General features: G+C 36.8%; 1 long non-coding RNA gene across 1 annotated transcript in view; it reads right to left on the bottom strand.

The window, feature by feature from the left end:
- Positions 1–18,125, bottom strand: part of LOC134741393 (uncharacterized) — a 381,191-nt gene that overhangs the window by 92,866 nt on the left and 270,200 nt on the right. The gene's annotated exons all lie outside the window — the stretch shown is intronic.

The following is an 18,125-nucleotide window of genomic DNA, read 5'->3' as shown; positions in this document are numbered from 1 at the left end:
CAGACTATCGTGAAAGCCGTTAGAGACTACCACACCTCACCGCGGTCTTGGTGCGGTGCGGCGCACGTATCGATAGTGTGCAAGGTTGTCACTGTACATACGTTAAGGACGCAGATATAAGTTAGCGCGAGTAAGAGATTTTGACCGCACCAATACGGCTTTTCGAGATATTCTCTTTCTCGCTCTCACTTATGGGTGTGGCGCACCAAGATCGCGGTGCGGTGCGGTGGTCTGTTACGGCTTTTACATACGATCGCACATACGCCGCACCGCACCAAGGGCGCGGACCGATGCGGAAAATGGGGTTGGCCGGTCGACATAATTAGCAGAGGGCGCCAGCATAGCTTGCCCTGTCAATCCCTACAATTGAGACAAATTTTTGTTTTTTTAGTTCCCTGGATGCCAGCCCTTTAAGCCAAATCTCATAGAAAAAGGGGCAAGCTATGATGGCGCCATCTCTGCAAACCTTTGACAGTTGCCAACCCCATTGGCTGACCGTTTACCTTAAAGATCCGACATCATTTAACATCCTCATAAGAACAAACCTCGCCGTACGTGCTTTTTGAAGTAAATATAGATGCTTTTCCCCACCGTTTTGTATGGTTTATGGTGGGCTGGTGGGCTACAAATTCTGTCCCTCACGGGCACACGCGGTAAGCCACTTCTATAGGATCCTACCTTCTATGTGCCAAAGCAACAATAAAATAAACATGTGTCATCTTGATGAGTACGATGTGGATGACACATGTCTGACATGTTGTCAAACACAATAATAAAATTTTATGGTGTTTTAGTATAATTTTTAGTGTGGTGTATGCATGTTACAGTCTCAAAACAAATATTTGAATGGATTGGATACCTTACATCCATTGGATATAGGTTTGAGTTCAATTCAGTTCGCACTTACAACCCCTCTGGTGTTGCGGGTGTCCATGGGCGGCGGTAATCGCTTTCCATCAGGTGATCCGTCTGCTCGTTTGCCTCCTATTTCATAAAAAAAAAAAAAAAAAAATCTCAAGTCAGAACAAAGGTCACGTGGTACATTTTTTCAAATTAACTTTTTAGTACTTTTTCGGGAAAAAATCAAAAAACTAAGAGCTTATTGCAAATCTGTAGCATGAGACGAATCAAATGACATATAATTTATTAAAATCGGACCATAACTGTAGATCTGATGGGATGAACAAAAATCGGCCTCGCGTAATATATATATAGATGCCTTATTATTATTATTAAAATAATATTGTCTCAAACTAAACTGAAATGAAATGTACGTCGAAAGTTGCTTGAGCGCTCACATGTTCAAACTTTCGAGAGATCCAAAATTTATCACGTCACTCTGCAACGACTTTGACAAAACTTGATGTGGAAGTGACATTGTAAACGTCATACATTCATAGAAATTATACGTGTACACTGAACACTTTGTTAGCTTAGACGCACTCTTCTACCGCTGATCGCTCGTTACTTAAACTCAAGGTGTGAGGGGGAGGAAATAGAGCCGCCTATTGCCATCGTTATGGGAGCTCATCTCTCGATATAGAAAATTGATAAGAACCTTTTTAGTTTCAGGAAACGGTTCCAGTTAAAACGAGCCCGGAAAACTGAACTTGGCCTTTTGTTTTACAAAGTACTTACGTACTTCATAACATACGGCTACGCATAGCACTATCTGTGATAAAAAAGACATGACGTTATTTGCGAAACAATCATTTTAACGATTTATTTATTTAATCGTATGGCGATGGCGTATGGCTGCACTTTGTCTTTGTATGTGCATTTCTCCAAACACCCCCACGTTGTCAGCTTCACTGCGGGCGTTGCGTCCAAAATAGTCGAGAATTCTTTGACAGTGACAGCAAGTGGCTTTAAGACGAAAGTGGAGGACCCGCGCGAAATCGCCTTTTCATACAAACCTAGTCCTTATTTTCCTCTCTGGATATTATCATTATTAAAAAAAAATTGACTTAATTTGTTGTATTTTAACTACAGCTCTATGCCCCTACGTTTGATTTTTTCGAATTTTTAATTATTTTAAGAGAGGAGCATTTAAACATTTGTATGTAAACTATTTCTCGCTCCAAATTTTTACAATAATAAAAAAATCGAAAAAAGTCAAACTTAGGGGCATAACAATGGTAAATATATCTACATCAAATTATATAAAAATATTTTCCATAACGTCAATATCCAGAGAGGAAAACGGGGTAACGTTTGTATGGAGAAGCGGCCGTCCCGTTTCCTCTTAAGCATCTATTTACTTATGTCAAATGTTTATAGCGCTGTAAAGCCCGCTCCAGACTACGCGGCTTCGCGCCGCGATTCGCGCACGAGTGTAGAGGGGCTTAACGACTTCAAGATAAATAACACTTGCCTGGCTTCTTGGCACACCGAGGGTTACCAGGGCCGTGTTGCATAATAAACTACAACTAATATTACAAGCAGAACTCCTTAATTCTACTTATTAGAAAAGGAGTTCCGCTTGTAATATTTGTTGTAGTTTATTATACAACACGGTCCAGGTCAGAAAAAACTTTACGAGACAGACACATTAAAAATCGTGACCAAGGGTAACAATTCGTGAATTGCGTAGTATTACTAAACTTATTCTGTGTGTTGTCAATAAAAAATATTGGATTATATTGTATTATTTTGGATTACGTTAAAATTACCATAATTAACAATGTGACTGTCCCACATTGGAATCCTCAAACAGCACATGGCCAAATTCGGTAGCTGAAAATCGGGATGTCTCGAAAAATTCGGGAACCCTATGCATACCGCATAACCGGAACAAGACGCCCTGTTAATTTTGAGTCACAATGCTGCTGCCATTATGTGCATGCAATCTAAGTTGCAGTCGCCCTGTTTACACCCACTGTTTGTGTGAGTCGATTGAGTTTCACATTCAAACTTCAGAATCATTTATTTCTTGTAACTTTGACACATCATATTGGTAAAATACAATTTGAGAAAACCTTAGTATGCCTAGAACTTAATTAGGCATTTTTCCGTCCGGAGAATGACAGCAGATTAGGCTTGTCCACTAATCATTTCCCGGACATTTTCATTTTTGGAACTTTAACTATATATATTTATGATTTTTTATGATAAATAAATAAGTAAAATAATAATATTTAGGGACAATATCATATAATAAACTTAGTGTCAAGCCAAAGATTCGTTGCATGGAGACTATATAAAGGAGCCAAATCTCTATGTATGAAAAGTGTCCATCAAAAAACAGTAATTAGGCGGCGCCACCATACACCGAAATACTATCAAAAACAACCTACGTAATTTGGTCGGGTTATTTGTTCCCTTTTATGGTTTATGTTATACTCATGTCCCAGAGCCTAACTAGCGCCACCGGAGAGATTAAGAACTATTATTTAAAGCTGAAAGCGGTCCCTTTTGCAACAATTCTGCCATAAGAGATTGGCATCCTTTCTATACCATCCATAACTCGTTGATTGACTTTGCGCTTCGAATTTGACAGCTGAAGCAATGTCGTCTTTACCATAAGGGCACACAGGGCCCGAGCACGCAAACCCCCATTGCTCCGCCATTTTTTTAACTGATTTTTCCAACCTGCCCAGCTAACTCCACGAGAATCGGTTTAAAAATGCAACCTTTAGACGAGAACATCCGGACATGTGAAAGAATTTTTGCCCAAGCAGCGGAGACCTTCGCTTCCGCTCAGTCAATCAAGTACTGTTTCATGAGTTTCATATCAAATCAATAAAATGCAATGAATGACTAAGGCTAGGTTCACACTTCGTTAATTTTTTCCGTATACCGTATACGGGATTTTATCGAATACCGTAATGACAGCAAAATTTGTATGGCAACTTTCAAAATCGTTCACACGGCTACACGATTTTGAACGTTGCCATACAAATTTTGCTGTCACTACGGTATTCGATAAAATCCCGTATACGGTATACGGGAACAATTAACGAAGTGTGAACCTCGCCTTAATGTATGTAAAGATGCCTAACGTTTGTATATTTTCTCTTAAATTAGTAACATATTTTTTTTGTTCGCATGTTTTTAATATTGTTTTTACAAAAGACACACTAACAAACAACCAAACCAGCTTAGGAATGCTACGTCTTGTTTATGCTACACACTTTTAATCTGTCGAACTCAATCCTTATAACTTCTTCTTAATCTTCTTCTTGTCTGTTACCTTCCGTGATTCTTCTCACCTGATGGTCTCATCGGAAGATCAGCGTTGGAAGTCACCAGCAACATGCTGAGATGAGGCCATTTCGTGGCACTTTAATCTTATTCTATGTTTTCTTTTGTATTATGTAATGTCTTGTTTGTTTGTGCTTACGAATAAAATCTCATTTCATTCCATTCCATTCCATAACATTAAAAAAACGTAATCCTTTTTTGTGAGTTTGTACCCCACGCGTCAGTAAACAAACAAACGCAGGGTGTGAGTTACTACACTATTCTGGGATCGGCATTATCATAATATAATACTGGCTTTAAGTTAAAGCCGGGTCAAGCCGCGTGAGAAACGAAGGGCCGCAAGCATTTTAATTAAATATATAACCTTTATCACAACAAAAATGGACTAAATATATAAATAATTATTTATTCTCGTTTTTATAGAATAAAATATCATAGGTATGCTGAATTATAATTCAAAGTTCCGTCTACGGGAAGGATTATAATTTTAGCAATCTATTTATGTATGTGGGTGTGAATGTATCACGGATATATTTGTTTCTTGTGTTTACCGTAACCGTAGCGTAGGGAGACCGAGGTAAGTTAAAACAGAGGTTGAAACAACGTTAATTTTGAGACATCTAAAACTGTTATCGAACTGACGATGATAAATACCGCAAAATGGGCGTTATCTCAACTGACCTCTGTTTTAACACACCTCGGTCTCCCTTTATTGCACTGATTTGGGTGTATCATGTGTCAAGTCCTTTTTACAACGCGGGTAACATAGACAACATTTTAACCAACTTTGTAAGAAGAGGTTTTGTTGCAAAAAATTAGTCAGGTTAAATGTTTTAAAACGTTTTGCTTATATTTAAGCTAATAAATCTTACATGTTGCAATAATGTGAGATAAAAAAATTTAAATCCTCGGAAAACTCGTTAAATTTTTAACCGAAATTTCACTTAATCAATTAGTGCTAAAACACGCTCAATTTGAATAAACCAGACTCATTCGACGTACAAATTATAATTGGAGCTGTGCTCGCTTTTTGAGCAAGCGACGTGAGCCGAATACACGCGTAACGAAATAACGATATAACGACATAACGATATTAGCAGCTGCATCACGTAAGCGCTGCAACGGTTAACGGGTTATCAACGAGTTGTTAATTCCATTGGGAAGTGTTTTATTTTGTTTTAATTCTACGCGTTTTGAATCTGAAAGCGCGCGGGTCTTTTTGTTGATGTTTTTCGCCACTGCTTGCTTTTCTTTTGGTACGTTATTTTTAAATGTACCTACTATATACCTGATGCATTCGTATAGTTACATCTGCTAAGTTTCCAAAAAATATTTAATACTGTTGAAATGGGCAATACAGTTGTTGGGTACACAAGTTGTTTCATAAGAGGTATCGGGTAATAAACTTTTCCGGTACTAAAATTAATAGCCATTTTAATGTAAATAGACTTAGATAAATGAAACTTAAGGGGCTTATTATTTTGGTTCTAGGATTTTTTTATATATAAGTAAACACTGTAATTAAACTATAATAGAATTCATGCAGTCGACTCGGGGCCGTCTTTTTTTTGAAAGTCGGTTGAAAATATCAATAAATAGCGGCTTATTTAAAATAAAATTGAAATTCAGATCGAGATTACACGCAATAGTAATTTACACGGAGATCGTCAAAGCGGGGATTCATGAATTAAATATATCATCACAGTCGTTTCAAAATGGCGGACAATAGCCGTTAACGAGGTGTTGCATATCAAACAAAATGTAGCTGATTGTGATATGGGAATATTTGCGGTCACTAACTAGCACTAAATTAACTCTTAAATCCACACTAATATTATAAATGCGAAAGTCTGTCTGTCTGTGTGTTACCTCTTCACGCTTAAACCGCTGAACCTATTTAGTTGAAATTTGTCACCGAAATAGTTTGAGTCCCCGAGTCGGACATAGGATAGTTTTTATCCCGAAAATCATCCCTTAAGAGGGTGAAAAGCGGGGTGTAATTGAGATAATTAATGAATTGCCTAATAATTCGTGTGCATATGCTCAAATTAAATTATTGCCATGAGACTTTATCCAGGCGCTATACTTACATTAGCTGCTGTTACTAAGTCCACGCAGACGAAGTCGCGGTCAAAAGCTAGTATTGAATATTAAGCTTATATTTTGGGTAGGGCGAGGCTAAAAGGTCCCCGGGTAAAAATGACCATTTAGCCTTACTTCAAAATTAAAAGCCCGCTCGCAGCAAAGTTTGTTAGTAGGAAGACCACACCAACGCGCTAGTCCCACCTAAACTTTTTTCATTTTTCATATTCAGTTACTAGCGCCAATAATTTCATACACTTAAGAAAACTAGAACTGGTTACCCTACTTATTCTAAGTCGTTATAGATTTCACGTAAAGGTGACTTTCGGATTAGCACTGCAGCAGCGTTAGGTACTATTGCGGCGTTAATGCTGCGGTGTTGACGCAGGCGATATCACTGTCAATTTCCTTGATAAATTGCGTTGAGGTCATTGCCGCATTACTGTCGTGATTAGAATATTATTCCATTATATTTTTATCAAGGAGATAGTGATAGATAATAGGGACAGTGACTTCGCCTGTGTCAAAGTGATGCAGCAACAGTGATGCAGCTGCCATCCGAACATCACTTTAAAGGTGACAGTCCATTTCCAACCGCAGCTGCGTTACTGCTCCGACACTACTGCAGCGGCCTGAACGCGTCGGTGTTATTGTCAATTTCCATAGTAAAATGAATGACAATATCGACTGCACGTAATATGGTGATTTTAACGTTTTCCCGACCGCCGCTGCACTACTGCTCCGACACGTCGGTGTTATTGTCAATTTCCATAGTAAAATTAATGACAAGACCGACTGCACGTAGCGTGGCCATTTTTGCGTATTTAGTGTATTGGAAGTGTGATTGTGTGTGTGTTGGAAGGGGCAGACCTCGGCGGACTTTCTCTGATCAGATCGGGGAAATCCTGAAGAAAGGCCAGGTCAAGAGCACCCTAAACCGGCGAGCGTGTATGAGGAATGTTATGAAAGTGAAGGAAGCGAAAGAGGTATGTCAGGATCGCAGCAAGTGGAAATCCGTGGTCTCTGCCTACCCCTCCGGGAAATAGGCGTGATTATATGTATATGTATGTATGTATATGTAGTGTATTATTGCAACTGCGGCTGCAGACCGCACGTCAAATCTGTCACCTGCACTAAAATGTCTTTGGGTCACAGATATTAGTAGTTCGAAGCAAAGAGGATTAACCACTACATTCTAATAAGGAGCTTATTACACCCAAGGATATACAACCCCGATGGTACAGTCGCCATATATCGCAGATATATCGGGTCGGCCAAGGAGCTCACAAATATCTGAACACGCCTTTATTGTCAAGGCGCTAGAGTGCATGTTCAGATATTTTTAGCACCTCGGTCGCTCCGATATATCTGATGGCGACTGTCCCTACTGTAAACTTTTTTGCTAATCTATATTGAGCCATATCACAGAGCCAGTTAGGAAACTTGTGTGTTGCACACAATAATTGTGTACAACACGCACCGCGCTAGTTGTATGCATGCACAATTGATCTTGTACCTCGGCAGAGGGGAAAATAGTTAGGACGCTAAATAATTTGTCAGTAAATAAGAACAAACAAAAATCTACTCATCCATTTCCTTTAGGTACTAGTATACTAGCCTAAGACAAAAGGGGATATTACTGTAATGTTCTGCCACCAGAGTGCAGGACTAGCCTTTTTAGTAAACCATACAGTAACGTATACATACTGTACCTTTAATAGGTTTTTGACAAGTTTTCAGAGATAACAAAATATGACATTGATGCATCAAGGCGGTTTGTTTACAGAGGACCTACCGGAAAACGCGAATCCGAAATTTCGGTATCTGCCTCTTTATCGCTCGAATATGCAAGAGTGACAGAGATGTTAAATAACGAAATTTCGATTTTCATCTTGGTTTGCGATAGACCCTCAGATTGTGGTAGTGGCGCCCTGGCGCCCCTACGCAGTTTCGCGTAATATTTCCTAATCCTGGCCAAGCTATATTTTCCTACGTGATTTTTTTTATCATTTCATGATAAATTCATTAAATAAACTGTTCTTTTATTTTTTCGTTGTTTTGCGAGGATAGCTATAAGCTCGACAGGGCACGAGCGATAGAGAGGCAAATAGAATACCGAATATTCGGCAAAGTGGCCGAATAGGCCGAATAGTTGCCGAATATTCCTGGCAACTCTAGTCGTAATATCATATTATATAATGTCGTTTATGGCGACACTTTCTAATTTTGTCATTGCAAAATTTGCAAAGCCATTCCTGAGCTAAATAAACGAAGCAATCATTATTTTTATTACAAGGAGCAAAGATGTTGTTTAATACCTACTGGTCCTGGTAATATATTGATATCCAAACATACGAAAGGATACAAAATTGAACCACAAGAGAAGCGAATGGTTTAAAATTTAGAATATTGACAGTTGCGGGTTGTCTTAAGAGGCCGTAGTCGATCTTGGAGCAAAAATTTAAAATTGATAGATTTAGTCGTTGAAATTATACACGTTTTGTTACGTAATATATAAATAACAAGTATTGGTTTCTATTAGCACGTGTTCTCATCTTGCCTTTTAATAATGAGGTCGCGAGCGTGCGCCACCGGTAACATAAGAAAAGAAAGGGCAGTTTTTAAAAATTCATCAAAAATTTATGGTGGTAAATTATACAAATTGATGTATAAGAATAGTTTCAGCAAATGTTGCAGATTGTTTAAGTATCAAAATTACGTTGAAATTAAGTCGATTTTCAGAGAAATTGTCATTTGTTTTAAAGTAATTTCTGGAGAAAATTGATTTCGTCTAACTTTCATTTACACTACTTCAAAGTCATAATAATAAAAATGTAGTCTGATAAACGTCAAGTACAGGATATGTGTAATACAAAATTACCATGTTTAGCCGTCCAAACTTTACGAAATTTACAAATAAGAGCGACAAAATCAGTGCTTTACGCGCGTTGACCTAAACGTCCATCAGAAAAGCAAACATTACTAATTTAGTCAGTCTGTTTTCAAAAAATTGATTTGATAAAAGTTAAGATAAGAAGACGTGCTAATAGAAACCAGTACTTGTTATTTTAATTAGGTAACAAAAGGTGTACAATTTCACCGACTAAATCTATCAATTTTACATTTTTGCGACTAAAATCGACACCGGCCTCTTAAGGCATGAGGGTTAAACAAACTTTGTTACAGTGCAACACGCAATTTTTCATCACACCAACACGAGGAAACCATTTATTATTCAAATTAATTTATTAGAAGTTCTTTCTATCGGCCAAGGTGAGGGAAATAGCTTTCTTCATAAAGGATTTCTTATCTCGCCCGTCAAGTTTTATATGGATGCACGCCGCCCATGGACACCTGCAACACAAGAGGGATTTTAATTTGTGTTTGTTTCAAATAAATAGGAAACTTGACAATATGAAGTGTAAATTGCGCAATTACTTAAAGCTCTTACAAATAATTTTATTCATCACATCGGATTGCTGTGTGCGGTGGTCACCTGGTGGTCACGCATTTAGGCAAGAGGATGGGGAAGAAAATTTCACATTGTGAACTTACCTTAATGTTAAGAATAATTTTTCCTCTGCATTAATTTCATTTGAGTAATTTGATTGTATTTCGTCAATTATTAAGTCTCATTCAATGTTGAAATGCTTTTCATTTAATCGGCAATATTCCCTGAATTAACGATCACCATTAAATATCAGATTTTTTATTAATATTGCGTAGCTGCCTTCGTCGGACTCTGACTGTTGTAGAAAGGCAAACTGGTCTTCTTTTTCATGTAGCTTGTAGCATTATCTTCACTCGCTTCTTCACGTAAAAAATACAAAAGTAAATTAGTATTTTATGACTTGACATTGACAAGCCATCAACGAACGCTGTCGCGACTGCACGCCGCAACAGCCGCAGTCGTGTTGCTACAGTAGTGCGGCACCGCGTAACGTCGCAACTGCAGTGCAGCGGCAGTCAAAAATGGACAGTCACCTTAAAGGTGACATTTGGATTCAGACTGCACCAGCATTAGCTATTGCGTCAAGATTAGTTGCCGCTGTCGTGGTTAGAATGTTGAACTCATCATTATTTTATCACGAGAGATTGCTCTAGCAGTAAACAACAACAATTACGGTTATGCAGTTTGAATCCGAATCTAATATTAAACCTTAACGCAAGTTTGGGAACGAATCAAATATTTTTTTTTATTAAATATTTTGGGTCAATTAATAAGATGGCATATAGTCGAGAAATTGGGACGGGTTCCGCCGTGGCGGGGTGGGGAGGCCTAGGGGTTTAAGGCGTACGCCCGAATTGCTAAAGACGCCGGTTCGAATCCGGCCTTTACCACTGGAGGGCTACGTCACTTTTTCTTTAATATATGAAATCTATTTCAGTTTATAACTTAAACCTTAAATTTGATATTCAAAAGTTAATGGCATTTGGGTGGAACTAATATCCCCTAATGTGTTTGAGTGAAACTGCAACTCGCAGCGAATTTGTATTAATTAAATGGATCTCAGGCCGTCTGCATAGTTGCCTGTTTGTCTTTAACTCGCAAAACTCCGCTTAGCTCAATCCGGTTAGGTGTAATTGGAATCCGATCCCGAAATTGCGAAGTGATATTGATGGTTCAGAGTTCGGGTACTATTGATAATTATGTTTTATGAATAATTCAAAATTATTTATATTATTAAAGGATGACTCTCGTTAGACCGGGCCGTGTCCGGGCCGGAGCTTCCGGCGCTTACTTTTCTATGACATGACAGGTGATCACGTAAAAACGAATCGTCGGAAGCTCCGGCCCGGACGCGGCCCGGTCTAACGTGATCCTTAACTCTTTCGCACTTGTAAATGTAAATAAGTGCGAGGAAAAGGAAATGTTTAATAGTCTATTGTGCCACAAGGGAACAAGATGACATATTTACGGCGAGGGCGTACATTAAATCCTGAAAGAAGCAAAGGTTTGGAAGAATGGCGCTAACTATTTTTAAGAGGATAAGAAACGTTTGCCGTGATTAATCCTTAATAACGCAGAAAAATGATAGAAATTACGCAAAATTTTATTTCACCATTTTTTAATAAAGTCTAAATCATGGTGGTTCGCCCCTGGTCATAAACTTTAACATTCAAACAAATTTTAACGAACTATGTACCATGGTTATTGACAAACTTATACTTATATTTGTGCAGCATTTCATAATTCAATGTAGGTACATATATATATATCAATGCAGGAGATTCATCCACTGATACTGATAAGATAATAAACAACGAATAGACAAAATGGCTCGGAAAGAAGGGACATGTTTCAGTTTATTACTTCATGTAATACGTATCAAAAGTGTAGAATGTATGTCAGTATGTCGATTGTCGTGATAAACTCGAAAACTGCTGAGCGGATTTTCATGCGGTTTTCACCTATCAATAGAGTGATTCTTGAGGAAGGTTAAAGTGTCTACTATGCATGTTTTTTTCTTCTTGCCCGTAATTATTTGCTGATTCTAGGAAAAACAGTAAAAAAAAATTATAACAACGATTTTTACTGTGAAATCAGTGTTAGAAGTTGCATAGGCTAAATAATATTTATGTAAATATATAATTTTCAGTGATTATTCAACTTCCAAAACTGATTTCGCAGTAAAGCTAGAAGTCATATTTTTTTTACTGTATTTCCCAAAATCAGCAAGCAATTACGAGACACATATATTCATTTCGGGCAAAAAGAAAAAAATCATGCAAAGAAGAGTTAAGCCCGAACACGTAACCACTCATATTATTCAACGGGCATTGTGATGCCCCTAAAACCATAAGATCATAACACATAAGTTCTCTCTGCTAAGATGATGCATTATGTAATCAGGGAAGTATATTATATGCAAAGCATATAGTCACCCACGGGTCATTCCATATTCACCCGCGGCCGTGCGGGGCATCGCAATGCTTGGGTAGTATGTGCCTATGTGTGCTATGTGCTTCCATTAGCTATAATAAAGCTTATTGGTCATTCAATACCAGTGTTGGTTCACATTGGGTCGGGTTGTAAGGGATAATGGCAATAAAATTTGAACTGTATTTTGAAAGAGTTAAAGTTTATAATGAGATTAAACTCAAACATTTAAGTACTCAATTAGTCAATTACCCAATTATGTGAGCGCCAATGTGTCGGTGTGCAAATAATAAAAATTGTTAAAACATTTTGTGTAACTAAAAAAGTGTTTATTTTTGGTAACCCTCTCGCGCATGAGAGGATCTACCGCGAACTACGTTCGACGTGTTGCCTCCTTATCGCACTCGTATATTCGTACGTAAATGTGACAGGGAGGCAACACGTCTATTTTTACTAAATTTTACGGTACTTCTGAACAAGAGTATTGCGGTAAGTCTGAGGGAAGTGAAATAATGTAAGTATGCTTAATTGATATATAGGTATATTAACAACTTGCGGAAAAGGGCTTTATTTCAAAAATTCAAAAATTTCAAAAATATATGTAAACAGTCAGGTTTTTTATTTGTTATTGTTGTGTTTTATATTTTATTTTATGTGTCAGGTTATAGTTGCAGTGTAATAGAAAATTATACTGTTATTCAACTTGATGTACTTTTTTTATTTTTGGATATATCTGGTTAATTATCTGGTAAAAAATGTAGACATATTTAATTGTACCATAGGCTCAATAAATTTTTTATTCAGGACTAGTATGTAAATCTAGCCGCGATCTGTCAATATCTAAAAGTGTTAATATACCTATTATGTCATGTTTGTCGATACCTATTCGCAAATTCTGTGTAACCTTTTACTAATCTGCTGAACTTAAGCCAAGATAGGTACTTTTTCGTGCTATATATAAAGATATGTTTAATAAAAATGGAAACTATAGGTCTAGACTAAGAGAAGAAACTGTAACAATATTTTATGTATGACCGTTTGTTTCATATTTAAATAAATAAATAAATAAATTATGTTTTGACATTATATAGAGGATATTCACAGTCATTCGGAATGTAATTTGGAATAATCCATTCAGTCATTTTCAATTTAGAGCAGTTCAAAGTCAACTGTGGATTGTGAAATTTTCGAACGTTTTCTAATAATTTGTTAGACCAAAAAGTGAAAATGTTACAGTATGTATTTGTGATCTACTCACAAAGCCCTTTCATTTGGTACCCCACGTGGTATGATTTAGAAAAAAAGGAAAAAACTTGTACTGCCGACTTTATGACGTCACAGCAACTACCCCCACCACTTTCGCGCTTGTTATCTCATATATTTGTGTTCAGGACATCATACTGAATGTACTGATACCAAATATATCCATGTCTGCGACGACATGAGCGAAAAGTAACCTAAAGCCTGTTCCGCCAAGCTACCATAACATGGTTTTCGACTTGAATTATACACTGATTCATTAGAACGTGTAAATTTTGACATGAATTAAGTACGCCTTATTCATAAAACTTTACAAGGCTCAATTATTAAACTTACGTTTTATCCCTTTCTTGCAAATACATGAAGGGTACACGGAAAGAACATGTCTAGTCACTTTTATCTCATAATGTAGAGCTCTTCATGAACTATTCTTTACATCTTTTGCTACCACTGTATGATATATCTAACACAACTTCTTTTTTGTTAAAAAAAACCTTATCACGGAATTAACATACATTTTGACATTGTTCCATTGTACTAAAGTGACTAGACATGTTCTTTCCGTGTACCCTTCACATTAAGATAAACGATTAAGTAATATAGCTAATTGAGACTTGTAGCGCTATTATGAATAATGCCATTAGTATATAAAAATACCGAAATCATAATTTCGACAAAGAATTTTAATGATACACGCTCAGTTAAACCTACGGCCACCATTTTTACAAAATATTTAATTACGTACCCAAAGTTCTGCAGGCCTAACTATGTACAACGATAAAATTGCACTCCACGTGGGAAAGGGACGGCTATGCGGGTAATGTACCGGTACAGAGCGAGAGAATGTAGATTGTAGCAATTGCACAAGCGGTTGCACCGACTGTAGCATCGGCAAAAAAGTCAGTTAAGAAAATATTTATTTTACATAATATCTGTCTTAAAAAGTCAAGTGTAAAAGTAGTCTGTTTGTTTTTAGACTTTCAAAATTCTAATAAGATTAAATGGCAATCTTGGGTTTCTAGTATTTGATTTATTTTAAAATTTTCAAGTTAATTTTCATTTTCATCATCTTTGCTTCAAAGTGTTCGCGTATTTAATAAAATATAACATTAGAATTAGAATGTATACAAATGCTACTTACCTAATATTATTTTGAGACTGCCTTGTTGGTGAAGGTTTTCAAATTCATTGGAAAGTACTAATAAAAAGCTGGGAAAACTCATCAGAATTAAAAATCGCTGTAGAAATCTATTGGAAAACTAGAATTACACATCCAAACAAACCAATAGATGCTATATAAAATTATTACCTAACTACATACATTTATCACAAACTTTTAGCCTACTTATTAGCCTACTAATTACTTGTGTACAGTTTGAGACGTTGTTTCCAAGATTTTTATAAAAAATATTTATTTATTAAAATCCCTATTTAAAAATCTAAAAAAACTATTTGTAATATATGAATTTTAATACCCATGTAAGAACGAGTCAAGAAAACGTTATACAATCCGTCCCCGTTCAAATCAAGGGAAAGTTTTTCAAACAACATCACTCAAAAGCAGCCATCCACAGTCAGCTGCAAACCGTACAGCACACGTGTGGCGTAAACGAGCGGCCTTATAATGAATAGCCGTCGCCTGCCACCATATTTCAACGAATTAACAAATGACCTCCTGTCAGAGTGCGCGCGGGGCTCGATTTTTCTGCGCACCGTACAGGACTAGGCTATGCTAGGCATGATGTAGGTGCGGTGGGCTGGCCTGCCGAATTAATGGGCTCTGCCTATAGGTGCCGCTTCAGGTTCAAGCTTGCCTCCGAGTAAGACGATCAATACACAAAGTTTATCCTCAAAGATTTTCTTGATAAGTTGAGCCTATGTGGACGAACACATATGGATAAGTAAAGCGCGCGGTTGATTTACGCGATAAACGCAGCGTTGAATGCGTGCGATTAACGCAATGTAGGAAAAATTAGATTTTACAATAGATAATTACACTACATATATTGTTTTACGCGGTAAAAGCAGCGGTACGCGCATTGTCATTTTTAAAATATTTCGTTAAGAGTCCTCGGCAAGCTCGGTTCTCCATACAAACGTAGTTCCGCTCTCATTTTACTTTGTACTTACAATAGGATAAGATATATCTATGTCTGTAAATATTTGTATTCGTAGATTTAATTGTTAATTTATTAATTAAATCATTTGACATTTCAGTCAAAACGTACCATTTTGTCGCTTACCATAAGGACGAAATTAGTTTATTTAACTTCAGATACAATAGTAAAAAAAATACAACGTATTAAGTTTTTCATACAAAACTTGTTTTTGCTCTATTTCGTTTGTTTTATATACTAGAGCTATATAAACTAATTAAAGACCTAGATATACTTCATGTCATTCTATGTAAAAAGTTTCATTTCATTCCAACACGTAGTTTTAAAATGAGAACGAAACTCCGTTTGTATTTGTATGGGAAGGTGAAATTCGGTCGAGCTTGCCGGAGTCTCTTAACGCATGCGTTCAGCGTTTATCGCATGAAACAACCGCGCGCTGTGGCCTACAGTGTTACTATTTCTAATATAATAGCAACACTGTAGTCTGTCTTACATCTAAATAAACAATCAAAATATCAACACCTCATCTGCATACTTACGAGTTACAAAAGCCTGGAGCGATGTAGCGCCTTGATAATTGCCCTTCATTGTTACTGCGATTTGAATATTGTAGACTAAATTGTCATGCATATAGAGTGGCGCCCCTGAATAATATCTAAGGGATGATTGTTATTTAGTGTATAGGATAATAAAATTTATGTCCTGGGGCTATGATTGTGCAAGTAGTTTTTGTTGTATTGGGATGAGAGAATAATTAAAGATTAACAGATTTTGAATAGTTTATGTTGACGTATTGTGTTTGTATTGTCCTAAGAGTTAAGTCATACGAACCCACCGCTGAAAAACTGCTTCCACACAATTGAAGATAAGCTCTTCTTTTTAAAATAACATCAAGCTTAAATTGCTTAATTAATATGAAACGTGACATGAGCGTGGTATGGCAAATACAAAAAAATGAAATTTCATAAGAATCCTACTGAATAAATATGTGTGTATATAACGATATTTTGTTCGATTCTATTTCGTACGTAATAAGAATCACTATGTATCCAATACACTAAGTAGATAATTTAGCTATCATAAATTATTTCATAGGAAGTATGAGCGGACAGTAAAATGACTGGAGTAACAAGTCTGTGCTTTAGTGGAGAAATCGAATTGGCTTTTGACCTCTATCCGACAGGTGATATCTCCTGGGTGACAATTATCGAACTCTCGAGCTAACTGAATAGAGTTAGACCAAGATAAGTCTGCAACAATTTTGATAGCATACGCAGTGCAAGTGTTATTTATATGTCATAATTTCATAGAAGTTTGACGTTAAAAATAACACTTGCACTGCGTGTTCTATCAAAATCGTTGAACTTTTCTTGGTCTAACTCTAATATGTGCCTAAAGAAATTTTTTAAAGTTACCTATAAGTGTAAGATTTACCTATATCGTACATTGAGTACCGATCTAGATAATAATTCGCCCCTATAATCAAAAAGCTAATAAATATGAATGTAATTTAGAACTTTTAAAGAGTGACCTGCTTACCCCTTGCTACCCTGAGTAATTCAACAGGCACGCTTCTGCCACGCGCTCGTAGTTAGCCATTATTGTCCTTTATGTCACTTTATTAGTCCATTTTGGCAATTAAAGTTGTAATAGAAATGATTGGGTGTCGTGTGTCTAAATATTAACCCTTTATCACCCTACTACGTCTATGTACATTCATTAAAAATGTGTTGAACAGAGGTTGCGATCGACATTTACAGTTTTATTTTAAAAGAGTAGGTACTCGTATGTGTATAAACACTTTTTAAATGTATTAAAAAAAACAATTTCGACTAAATCAAGAATATAAATGAATATTGTGATTCAAACCTAATTACTTAAAATAGTTAAGAGTAAAATAAATTCGATTGTAACACAAAACAATAATTGATATTACATACATATATATGTCGCAGGCAAATTGTAAGATTCGGCATTTTACGAACGGCGTCGTCATTTTACAAACTTTTCACGTCTACAAATTGCCGAAGGCAAATTGTAAGTGCGCTCAATAGTGTCAACGTAAACGTGATGATTGTCTGAGGATGACCATGGTTTGCTATTTTATCAATTTATATTAATTTTTATACCACCTAAAACCAAATCAGAGCACCCCACTATTCACGTGGTCTTGTCTGCCCTACCCCTAGAGCTGCGGAGCCGAGTGTAATGACCGTGCTTCGTCGCGCGAGGGCGGAAGGGCTGCTCTTCCGCAGCGCCGGCGCCACCTTGATCCAAAAGCCTCCCCCGTCCCACGAGCCTCTAATAAGTCCGATGGACTCCAGATTTGATGGACACCCCAGCGTTTTTCATAGTTTTGATGAGCAACGTCACGCGTGGTAAATTAAATAACTAATTTGACCAAAATGTCGCGGCAAATTGGAAACGGCGCTGTTAATGTCATAAGGTATTTTACAAAATGCTGACTTTTTACAATTTGCCTTCGGCAATTTTACAAACGGCAGATTCTTACGCCTAAGATGTTACATCCTAATAAACATGTGTATACCCATATTGAAACTTTATGAAGGCAATAATTGAAC

This window comes from Cydia strobilella, chromosome 5 (assembly GCF_947568885.1).
Source record: "Cydia strobilella chromosome 5, ilCydStro3.1, whole genome shotgun sequence".
NCBI classification, from domain to species: domain Eukaryota; kingdom Metazoa; phylum Arthropoda; class Insecta; order Lepidoptera; family Tortricidae; genus Cydia; species Cydia strobilella.
Note: the sequence above shows the minus strand (reverse complement) of the source record. Positions and strands in the feature narration are given on the sequence as shown.